This window comes from Oncorhynchus mykiss, chromosome 4 (assembly GCF_057628025.1).
Source record: "Oncorhynchus mykiss isolate SJ-2025 chromosome 4, ASM5762802v1, whole genome shotgun sequence".
Lineage (NCBI taxonomy): Eukaryota > Metazoa > Chordata > Actinopteri > Salmoniformes > Salmonidae > Oncorhynchus > Oncorhynchus mykiss.
In genome coordinates, this window is record NC_143025.1 from 96,072,307 (window position 1) to 96,084,333 (window position 12,027).

Here is a 12,027-nt window from a genome sequence, read left to right on the forward strand (position 1 = left end):
AGCTCATATAATTAAAGATGGGCTTTGTGATAACCAACTCTGACTTGTGTGTGGTTTGCTCTCATGATTTGGTAAATAGAGGAAATTTCCACGACAGATTACAGGTATTGCACATAATTTAGAGTTGATCAGAGCTAGATGTTAACCAGTCCTGATTCAGATCACCCATCAGGACAAACTCAGAGTTGACATTCTGTGATAACAATTTGAAAATACAATCCAGAGCCAACAGTAGCAGATGGAGGTCTATAACATCAAGATATAACAGTATTTAAAGATGAGCCAAGGTTTAGGTTCAGAGACAGATATTCTATAACAAGATACAACAATATTTAAAGATGAGCCAAGCTTTAGGTTCAAAGACTGCTTTCTATAACAGCAAGATACAACAATACAAGTAACAGAAGCCAGAACTTGTCTTTTACGTTTACAGAAACACCACCACCCTTAGATTTATCATCTGTACGAAAAACATTGTAACCATTTATGCCAATATTTTTGTCTTTAATAGATTTTTTAAAGCCAGGTTTCAGAAAGCATAAATACATCCGGGTCGGCAGATTATATCCTTATATTCACAAAATCAAGCTTCGGCAGAAGACTTTTTAAAGTAAAGACCAAAACTACTGGAACAATGTGCTCTGGACAGATGAGTCAAAGTTGGAGTTGTTTGGCCATATCTTTGGCGAAAACGAAACACGGCCTTTGAACAGAAGAACCTCATATCAACCGTAAATCTATATGCAAAAACTTCAGGCCACTCTGACTACTTAATTCGGCAGGGGTAAGAATGTCAGGACCTGGATTAGACTGGACATTTCCAGACAAAAGAAGCAGCAAGATAATGGCAAGTCTATATCAAGGGTTACAACATATGGATTTACAGAGAGCACTTGAACGAGAATCCAGAGTCACCAAGGTCTTTAACGCCACATATTTCAGGAGATGTATGAAGTCCAGAGACATGGTTAAGTACCAAGAGAACAGTCCTGACATGGTTAAGTACCAAGAGAACAGTCCTGACACGTAAGCGCAAGAGTCAGATTTCTCCCATATTGTTCGGGAGAAATGTGCATAGTTCTCATGTGCATTTACGGAGCAAGCGTGGGGTTTCACACAATACTCGAGGGAGAAACAATCATATATTTCCTAATTCACAGTGCAACGGGCTCTAAAATGTATTGCCAACATTGTAAAAGACAAGGGTAGACACCAGCAAAATGAACAACAGCATAATGTTTGTTAAATGCCCTAAAAATCAATAATCAAATAGTTCAACCGCTGATCATAATAATAATAAGAAGAAGACGGAGGACCTCTGATCGTCCCTCCATTCTACTGGCTAATGTACAGTCACTAGATAATAACATGGACCTCTGATCGTCCCTCCATTCTACTGACTAATGTACAGTCACTAGATAATAAGATGGACCTCTGATCGTCCCTTCATTCTACTGGCTAATGTACAGTCACTAGATAATAGGATGGAGGACCTCTGATCGTCCCGCCATTCTACTGGCTAATGTACAGTCACTAGATAATAAGATGGAGGACCTCTGATCGTCCCTCCATTCTACTGGCTAATGTACAGTCACTAGATAATAAGATGGAGGACCTCTGATCGTCCATCCATTCTACTGGCTAATGTACAGCCACTAGATAATAAGATGGACCTCTGATCGTCCCTCCATTCTACTGGCTAATATACAGTCACTAGATAATAAGATGGACCTCTGATCGTCCCTCCATTCTATTGGCTATTATACAGTCACTAGATAATAAGATGGAGGACCTCTGATCGTCCATCCATTCTACTGGCTAATGTACAGCCACTAGATAATAAGATGGACCTCTGATCGTCCCTCCATTCTACTGGCAAATATACAGTCACTAGATAATAAGATGGACCTCTGATCGTCTCTCCTGTCACGTTCTGACCTTGATTTTCCGTTGTTTTGTATTTATTTAGTATGGTCAGGGCGTGAGTTGGGTGGGCAGTCTATGTTTGTTTTTCTATGTTTTGGGGCATTTCTATGTTTTCGGCCTAGTATGGTTCTCAATCAGAGGCAGGTGTCATTAGTTGTCTCTGATTGAGAATCATACTTAGGTAGCCTGGGTTTCACTGTGTGTTTGTGGGTGATTGTTCCTGTCACTGTGTTTGTTGTCACAGGATAGGCTGTATAGGTTTTTCACGGTCCGTTTGTTGTTTTGTAGATTTAAGTTATTTCATGTATCGTTCATTTTCCATTAAAGAACATGAGTAACCACCACGCTGCTTTTTGGTCCGCTTCTCCTTCTACAGACGAACATCGTTACAGAATCACCCACCACAACAGGACCAAGCGGCGTGGTAACGGGCAACAGCGGCACAAGGAGGAATGGACTTGGGACGATGTGTTGGACGGCAAGGGTTGCTACACATGGGAGGAGATCCTGGCGGGAAAGGATCGCCTTCCATGGGAACAGGTGGAGGCAGCGAGGAGAGCAGAGGCAGCCGGAGAGAGGAGCCGGCGATATGAGGGAACACGGTTGGCAAGGAAGCCCGGGAGTCAGCTCCAAAAATTTATTGGGGGGGGGGGGCTAACAGGGAGTATGGCTACGCCAGGTAGGAGACCTGAGCCAACTTCCTGTGGTTACCGGGGGGCTAGAGAGACCAGGCAGGCACCGTGTTATGCGGTGGAGCGCACGGTGTCCCCAGTGCGGGTGCACAGCCCGGTGCGGTACATTCCAGCTCCGCGTATCGGCCGGGCTAGAGTGGGCATCGAGCCAAGTGCCATGAAGCCGGCTCTACGCATCTGGTCTCCAGTGCGTCTCCTTCGGCCGGCTTACATGGCACCAGCCTTGCGCACGGTGTCCCCGGTTCGCCTGCATAGCCCAGTGCGGGCTATTCCACCTCGCCGCACTGGCAGGGCGACCGGGACCATTCAACCGGGTAAGGTTGGGCAGGCTCGGTGCTCAAGAGCTCCAGTGCGCCTGCACGGCCCGGTCTATCCGTCACCACCTCCACGCACCAGCCCTCCGGTGGCAGCCCCCCGTACCAGGCTGTCTCTCCGGCCCATCCTTACAGTGGCTTCCTCCTCTCCAGCGCTGCCGGAGTCTCCCGCCTGTTCGGCGCTACGAGAGCTACTCAGTCCGGCGCTTCCAGAGCCTTCCTCCTCTCCAGTGCCGCCCGTCTGCCCAGCGCCGCCAGTGCCGCCCGTCTGCCCAGCGCCGCCAGTGCCGCCCGTCTGCCCAGCGCCGCCAGTGCCGCCCGTCTGCCCAGCGCCGCCCGTCTGCCAGGAGCCGCCAGTGCCGCCCGTCTGCCAGGAGCCGCCAGTTCTGCCCAGCGCGGCCAGTGCCGCCCGTCTGTCAGGAGCCGCCAGTGCCGCCCGTCTGCCAGGAGCCGCCAGTGCCGCCCGTCTGCCAGGAGCCGCCAGTGCCGCCCGTCTGCCAGGAGCCGCCAGTGCCGCCCGTCTGCCAGGAGCCGCCAGTGCCGCCCGTCTGCCAGGGGCCGCCAGTGCCGCCAGTCAGCCAGGGGCCGCCAGTGCCGCCAGTCAGCCAGGGGCCGCCAGTGCCGCCAGTCAGCCAGGGGCCGCCAGGGCCGCCAGTCAGCCAGGGGCCGCCAGTAAGCCAGGGGCCCAGTGCCGCCAGTCAGCCAGGGGCCGCCAGGGGCCGCCCGAGCAGCTGCCCCTCTGTCCAGAGCAGCTGCCGCCCCTCTGTCCCGAGCTGCTATCGCCCCTCTGTCCCGAGCAGTTGTCCCTCTGTCCCGAGCAGCTGCTTCACCTCTGTCCCGAGCTGCCCCTCTGTCCCAAGCAGCCCCTCTGTCCAGTGGGGTCATTGAGAGGGGTGGCCATGGTGAGAAAGCCACGGAGGCGGACAATAAGGCGGACTAAGACAATGATGAAGTGGAGTCCGCGTCCCGCGCCAGAGCCGCCACCGCAGACAGACGCCCACCCAGACCCTCCCCTATAGGTCAAGGTTTTGCGGCCGGAGTCCGCACCTTTGGGGGGGGTACTGTCACGTTCTGACCTTGATTTTTCGTTGTTTTGTATTTATTTAGTATGGTCAGGGCGTGAGTTGGGTGGGCAGTCTATGTTTGTTTTTCTATGTTTTGGGGCATTTCTATGTTTTCGGCCTAGTATGGTTCTCAATCAGAGGCAGGTGTCATTAGTTGTCTCTGATTGAGAATCATACTTAGGTAGCCTGGGTTTCACTGTGTGTTTGTGGGTGATTGTTCCTGTCACTGTGTTTGTTGTCACAGGATAGGCTGTATAGGTTTTTCACGGTCCGTTTGTTGTTTTGTAGATTTAAGTTATTTCATGTATCGTTCATTTTCCATTAAAGAACATGAGTAACCACCACGCTGCTTTTTGGTCCGCTTCTCCTTCTACAGACGAACGTCGCTACACCTCCATTCTATTGGCTATTATACAGTCACTAGATAATAAGATGGACCTCTGATCGTCCCTTCATTCTACTGGCTAATGTACAGTCACTAGATAATAAGATGGACCTCTGATTGTCTCCCTCCATTCTACTGACTAATGTTCAGTCACTAGATAGTAAGATGGAGGACCTCTGATCGTCCCTCCATTCTACTGGCTAATGTAGTCACTAGATAATAAAATGGAGGACCTCTGATCGTCCCTCCATTCTACTGACTAATGTACAGTCACTAGATAATAAGGAGGACCTCTGATCGTCCCTCCATTCTACTGGCTAATGTACAGTCACTAGATAATAAGATGGAGGACCTCTGATCGTCCCTCCATTCTACTGACTAATGTACAGTCACTAGATAATAGGATGGAGGACCCCTGATCGTCCCTCCATTCTACTGGTTAATGTACAGTCACTAGATATGTCACGGCCGTCCTCCTCTTCATCTGAAGAGGAGAGGCGAGATGGATCTGAGGACCAATACGCGGCGTGGTAAGTGTCCATGGTCAATCTTTAATAAAGAAAGTAGCGAACACTGAACACTATACAAAACCAGTAAACAAAATAAGAACCGTGAAGCTAATCATATGGACTGTGCTGAAACAAGCCATCAACATAGACAATCACCCACCAACAAACAGTGCAACCCAGGCTACCTAAGTATGATTCTCAATCAGAGACAACTAATGACACCTGCCTCTGATTGAGAACCATACTAGGCCGAAAACATAGAAATGCCCCAAAACATAGAAAAACAAACATAGACTGCCCACCCAACTCACGCCCTGACCATAAATACAAAACAGAAATAGAGGTCAGAACGTGACAAGATAATAAGATGGAGGACCTCTGATCGTCCCTCCATTCTACTGGCTAATGTGCAGTCATTAGATAATAAGATGGACCTCTGATCGTCCCTCCATTCTACTGACTAATGTACAGTCACTAGATAATAAGATGGACCTCTGATCGTCCCTCCATTCTACTGGCTAATGTACAGTCACTAGATAATAGGATGGAGGACCTCTGATCGTCCCGCCATTCTACTGGCTAATGTACAGTCACTAGATAATAAGATGGAGGACCACTGACCGTCTCTCCATTCTACTGGCTAATAAGACCTCTGTAATGGATTTGCAACCAACGGAACTCTCAGAACTGCAATATTATTTTTCCTTTCAGAAACATGGCTCTCGGCCAAGACCCCCTACGGCTATCCAACTAGTCTGCCATTCGTTAAATCGGATAATGACGCCGTTCTCTTGCTTCCTGTTTACAAGCAGAAGCTGAAACAGGACATAACTGCGATTTACTCCGTTGAGAAATGGTCACCAGAATCAGAGGATATGCTTTAAGACTGCTTTGCTAGCGTTGATTTGATTATGTTTCGAGACGAGTTTACCACCTCAGTCACTGGCTTCATTAGAAAATGCATCGACGACGTCATACCCACGGGGAGGGTTTGCTGCTACCCCCAATCAAAAGCTCCGGATTAACACAGAGGTTGGAGCTAAACTAAAGAGCAGGGCTACCGCACACAGAGCAGTTGTAGACAACCCTGAAGCTATGGCCGAAGACAGGAATAAATACAAGAAGGCCTGCTATGACCTCCGCATAGTCATTAAACGAGCAACAGGAAAATGTAGGAACAAAGTAGAATCCTATCACACAGGCTCCGACGCCCGCCACATGTGGCAGGGGCTACAGTCCGTTACGGATTACAAAGGAAATGGAGGGGCGACCATGCCCCAATCCACATCGACGGGGCTTCAGTGGAGCAGGTAGACAGTTGAAGTTCCTCTGTGTCCAAATCACTAAAGATTTAAAATGGTCCAAATAAACAGGAACAAGGTGCCTCTTCCCCCTCAGGAGGTTGAAAAAGTTTGTCATGGGCCCTCAAATCCACAAAGGTTCTACATTGAGAGTATATTGACGCTGCATCACAGCTTGGTATGGCAATAGCACTATCCTCGATCGCATGGCACTACAGAGTTTGGTGCGGACAGCTCAGTACATCACTGGGGCCGAGCTCCCTGCCATCCAGGACCTCTATATCAGGTAGTGTGAAAGGAAGGCCTGGAAAATCGTTGGACTCCAACCACCCAAGACATAGATTATTTTCTCTGCTGCCCACGGCAAGAGGTACCGGTGCATCAAGTCTGGCACCAACAGGCTCTTGAACAGCTTCTTATCCCCAATAAATAAGACTGACAAATAGATAAACGGGCTATCTTAATTAGGATTGTGTCTTTATTGATTTTAAATTTTTGCACTCTCTATATACACTACACACTGACACACACACACACACACACACACACACACACACACATTTTCACTCCAACTCACACGAACACTCACTACATAATTTGCTCACTCACAAATAAAATGCATATACATTAATACTGATTCTACACACCCCCACACCCACACACATACAAACTGCTGCTACTCTGTCTGTCTTATATCCTGTTGCCTAGTCACCCTAACCCTATACATATCTACCTCCATCACTCCAATATCCCTGTCCCCTTCCCCCTATACATATCTACCTCCATCACTCCAGTATCCCTGTTCATGTTAATATGGTACTGAACTGACTTTTTAAATAGTTCCTGTATATAGTGTGCTACTTTCTTACTTTATTTCTTATTCTTATTTCTCCTGTGTTGTTTTCTAGTAATACATTGTTATTGATTATTGCTTTGTTGGGTTTTGAGTTTGAAAGAAAGATATTTCACTGTTCTTGTTCATGTTACACTACAACTTACTGTAAGCTATCCACCACTAAAGGCAAGTTATCATATGTTTACTGTATGTATTTTTTTTCAATGTATATATATATATATTGAATCTTGTTATGTTCATACAAATATTTACGCATGTTAAATTTGCTGAAAATAAACGCAGTTGACAGTGAGAGGACTTTCTTTTTATGCTGAGTTATATAAATAACTTATATATAAATAACATAAATAACATAAAAAGAATGTCCTCTCACTGTCAACTGTATTTATTTTCAGCAAATTTAACATGCGTAAATATTTGTATGAACATAACAAGATTCAACAACAGACAAAAACTGAACAAGTTCCACAGACATGTGACTAACAGAAATGGAATAATGTTTCCCTGAGCAAAGGGGGGGAGGGGGTCAAAATCAAAAGTAACAGTCAGTATCTGGTGTGGCCACCAGCTGCATTAAGTACTGCAGTGCATCTCCTCCTCATGGACTGCACCATATTTGCCAGTTCTTGCTGTGAGATGTTACCCCACTCTTCCACCAAGGCACCTGCAAGTTCACAGACATTTCTGGGGGGAATGGCCCGAGCCCTCACCCTCCGATCCAACAGGTACCAGACGTGCTCAGTGGGATTGAGATCCGGGCTCTTCGCTGGCCATGGCAGAACACTGACATTCCTGTCTTGCATGAAATCATGTACTGAACGAGCAGTATGGCTGGTGGCATTGTCATGCTGGAGGGTCATGTCAGTGTAACAGTTGTTGAAGTACTATGTGAATTTCACCAGGTTCATATATCAATATGTTGTGTTGATTTGTTATGCATGCCTGCATCCTGGGAGAAGGGGAGTGTGTACTTACGTTTTGCCCGGCGTGCTCGTGCTCAAATCATTTTGATGCACTGAGAGAGGTAGGCACGCTTTTTCTGTCTTCAGAAAAGTTTGATTCTTTTAAGTACAAAGTCATACACACAATGTTTTGTTCATGAATAATGATGTATATTTAGAGGTTACTCATAAATGGATGGTATTGTTAAGATGCACTTGTAATTGTACTTTTTAGGATGATATCAATATTCTGAATTCAACATGTGGTTAATAGCTAGCTAAGGTATTAGCAGGCTATTGTATGTGTGAACGATGGCTAGCTCCTCGAATGATCCCAGTCCCTCCTATTGTGCATCTGTTGTAGAAAGAGGCGACGATTCTCAGAACAGATGTGCTCTACAAATGTTTTATTTCCTTTTGGATGCAGGTATGTGGTTTTATCAATGTAAAATATGTTATGTATAATAAGGAGAGAGTGTATTAATTTTTGTATTCCAAATCATTTTGATGCACTGAGAGAGAAAGAGGCGACGATTCTCAGAACAGATGTGCTCTACAAATGTTTTATTTCCTTTTGGATGCAGATGCAAGATGCAGAGAGTCAGTTCTGCTTGATTAAAACTACCTGATCTCCAAAGTCCACGTTTATGGTCTCTATCAACCACACACAACGCAGAGTTACAGCGGTGTAGTATAGCACCGGCTACATTGGTGCCTTCTAGACCCGGATTCATCGTTGATCGACGTCAGCTCAATCACCGCGGCGCTGCTGCTCTAGAGACTAAAAATATCATTGAGGTACTCTTGCCGCCTTGTGGCAGAAATCGGAACTACAGTTTTTTTTCTTTTCTTTTTTCTGACAACGATGTATTGAGAGCGCTGTTTATCGTTAACCAACATAGAAGTGTGTTCATCAACAGACATTTTAACGTAACTTTAGTGGCATGGCATCTTATAATGGTGATGAACCCAAATTCACTGCTGGGAGGGGGAGGTTTTTCTCATACTCTGATCAAACCCCGGTAAAGTGTGTAGGTGCAGGAGGTTCCCCCATGTTTTGCTCCACAAAAAAATTGGATGAAAGCCCTTCATCTAGTGTTAATCCAAATGCCCCTGTAGATGGTCTAGCTGAGCTGGTCACTCAGCTAGCCCGGGAAATAGGGAGCTCCATTAGGGAAGAACTACAGAGTGGCAGGTCCAGTACTTATGAGCCACCAGTAAGTACAGAAAAGATAAGTGATCATCATTCAGACTCAGTAGGATATGTAGATCTCAGTCAAATTAAGTTCATCATGCAATCAGACATAAAGGAACCTCCTACATATAGAGGAGATGGTACAGACAAATGCTCCATTCATGAATGGGAGGAGTTGATGAGAATATACTTGAGGAGAAAGGGTTGTCTTGTTGGGGAACAATCAGATGAGTTGATTAGTCGATTATCTGGCAAAGCAAGAGACATGGTAAAGATAAATTTACGCAATGAGACAACAGTTGATCCTACAGAGAAGCCAGAGATTGTATTTGACATTCTGAAACAGAATTTCAGTGAATTGGCCTATTCGTGCATGCCCTTGGCTGATTTTTACAATACTAAACCTGTACCCGGAGAGGCTGTTATGGAGTACTGGGTTCGATTGAACAAGGCTGTAGATGTCGCTGACGAGGGCCTTAAGAGACAAGGACAGAAGATTGACAGCTCCAACTCTGATGTCGTTAGGATGTTTGTAACATACTGCCCTGACCCCAAACTGGCAGCAGTATTCCAATACAAGTCTGCTGAGAAATGGACTGCGAGTGAAGTACAGGAGAGAATCTATGAACATGAACGCCGCAGGAAGGCCACCATGTGTCAATCTACCGCTGTATCCTCAAAGCAAGTAACAGTACATCCCCAGATAACTCCATGTGAAGGCGGGGTCAATGCTGGTACGTGCAGTGACACTTCTCTCACATTAAGCGCCAAACAAGATGGGCAGAGTGCAAGTATCGAGAGACTCATTCACCTGCTTGAACGTACCTTAGAGAAGAGCATACCACCCGTTATGGTTTCACAGACACAGGCCAAGGCACCATCTTTCCCCACCCAGCCCTTCAGGCGTAGGGAATGCAGGGTTTGTGGCTCAACAGATCACTCCACTGTGATGCACTGTAGACATGAGAACCTGTGCCTCCTGTGCTTTTCCCCAGATCATTGGAAGTCAAATTGTCCTAAACCGGGGGAACGCTATGCCAATCCCGGTGGTGAAAGACGCCCACCACAACAGCAGAGAAACTCACCACCACAGCAGCAACCGTTAAACTGACACGCCCACAGGTGAAGGGGGGAAATGTGGGTGTTCAACTGTCTACCCCCAAGAAAGAATTTGATGATCTTGAGAAAACGTATGAGATTTTGTGCTCTGATGCGAAAGAAGGAGAGAAAATTGTTATGTTAGGTTCACAAGAAGTTGAGGCTTTTTCAGATTTGTTTTACACCTCTGTGTCTGTACATGGGAAAGTGCAGCTTAAGGGCATGCTTGACACTGGGTCTATGGCCTGTACATTAAGTGAACATGCGGAGCAGAGACTTTTGGAAGCAGGTGCCCTTCCTCAGCATTATCAGCCTCCCACAGAGTTAGTATTAGTGGGGTGTGGGGGGAAGAAGACCTCAACAAAGTGTTTCTATGATTTGGAGATGCAAATCTATGGGATTGATGTTAAGTTAGATCTACCCCCCCCTTTTTTGAAAATTCTGTTAAAAATCGCGCAACTTTTCAGCGTCCTGCTACTCATGCCAGGAATATAGTATATGCATATGATTAGTATGTGTGGATAGAAAACACTCTGAAGTTTATAAAACTGGTTAAATCACGGCTGTGACTATAACAGAGCGTGTGTTTCATTGAAAAACGCAAGAAAAACTGCTCTCTGAAAGCAAAAAATAATTTCCATAAGTCACTTCCACCAGTTGTTAAAGGAGAACAGAATTTAATGGAAATTTGCCTGCACTTCATACAAATTCCGCACGATGGCGCCATTGTACTAATTTTCAATCGAATTAATTGTTGGAAAATCCATCTGTCTGACCCCAAGTTTTCCAGTCTTCACCCGGATGCAGTTCAAGGAGAGATCAGATTGCATTGTTTTTGAAGTGAGGACCTATTGAAGAGACATCGCCCTGTAATCGTTTTGATAGATTATAAACGTTTACTAATACCTAAAGTTGGATTACAAAAGGATTTCGAAGTGTTTTGTGAAAGTTTATCGTCGACTTTTTTAATTTTAAAAAATTACGCAGCGTTTAAAAACGATGAATTTTTCTGAATGACACTACTTCTATACAAAGCTATTTTGGGTATATATGGACCGATTTAAACGAAAAAAAGACCCAATAGTGATGTTTATGGGGCATATAGGAGTGCCAAGAAAGAAGCTCGTCTAAGGTAATGAATGTTTTATATTTTATTTCTGCGTTTTGGGTAGCGCCGTCTATCGCAAAATCTGTTGTTTACGTGTCGAGCTGGCATTTTGGGGGGTGCATGCTATCAGATAATAGCTTCTGATGCTTTCGCCGAAAAGCATTTTAAAAATCTGACTTGCTGGCTAGGTTCACAACGAGTGTAGCTTTAATTTAATACCCTGCTTGTGAATTTTGATCAAGGTTTGAGTTTTAACGAGTACATTTAGCATTTAGCGTAGCGCATTTGCATTTCCAGGTGCCTACTTGGGACATGTGCGTCTCAAGTAGATTCAAGAAGTTAAAGTGCCCACTCTAGTTGTTCCTGGACAGCGTGATGATCTCATCCTGGGATCGAATGTCATTAAGCATCTATTGCATGAGATGAAAGGCACGGATGAATACTGGAAGCTCGTCAACAACATGGATGGCCAGACCCACTCACCAGAGGGTGAGCAGTTTCTGCAGATGATGACAAGTGTCACAAGATGGAAGGGACAGCAAGTCGATGGCAAGATTGGGACAGTGAAGCTCACTCAAGCTGTGACTCTTTCGCCCAAGACTGAACACTTAGTTTGGGGTAAACTTCCTAAAAATGTG

General features: G+C 45.6%; 1 long non-coding RNA gene across 1 annotated transcript; it reads left to right on the forward strand.

The window, feature by feature from the left end:
- Window positions 1–7,905: 7,905 nt before the first annotated feature.
- Window positions 7,906–8,625, forward strand: LOC149984198 (uncharacterized). Its single transcript, XR_016495528.1, has 2 exons — window positions 7,906–8,071; window positions 8,353–8,625. It is a non-coding gene; the product is annotated as an uncharacterized LOC149984198 (long non-coding RNA).
- The last annotated feature ends 3,402 nt before the right edge of the window (window positions 8,626–12,027 follow it).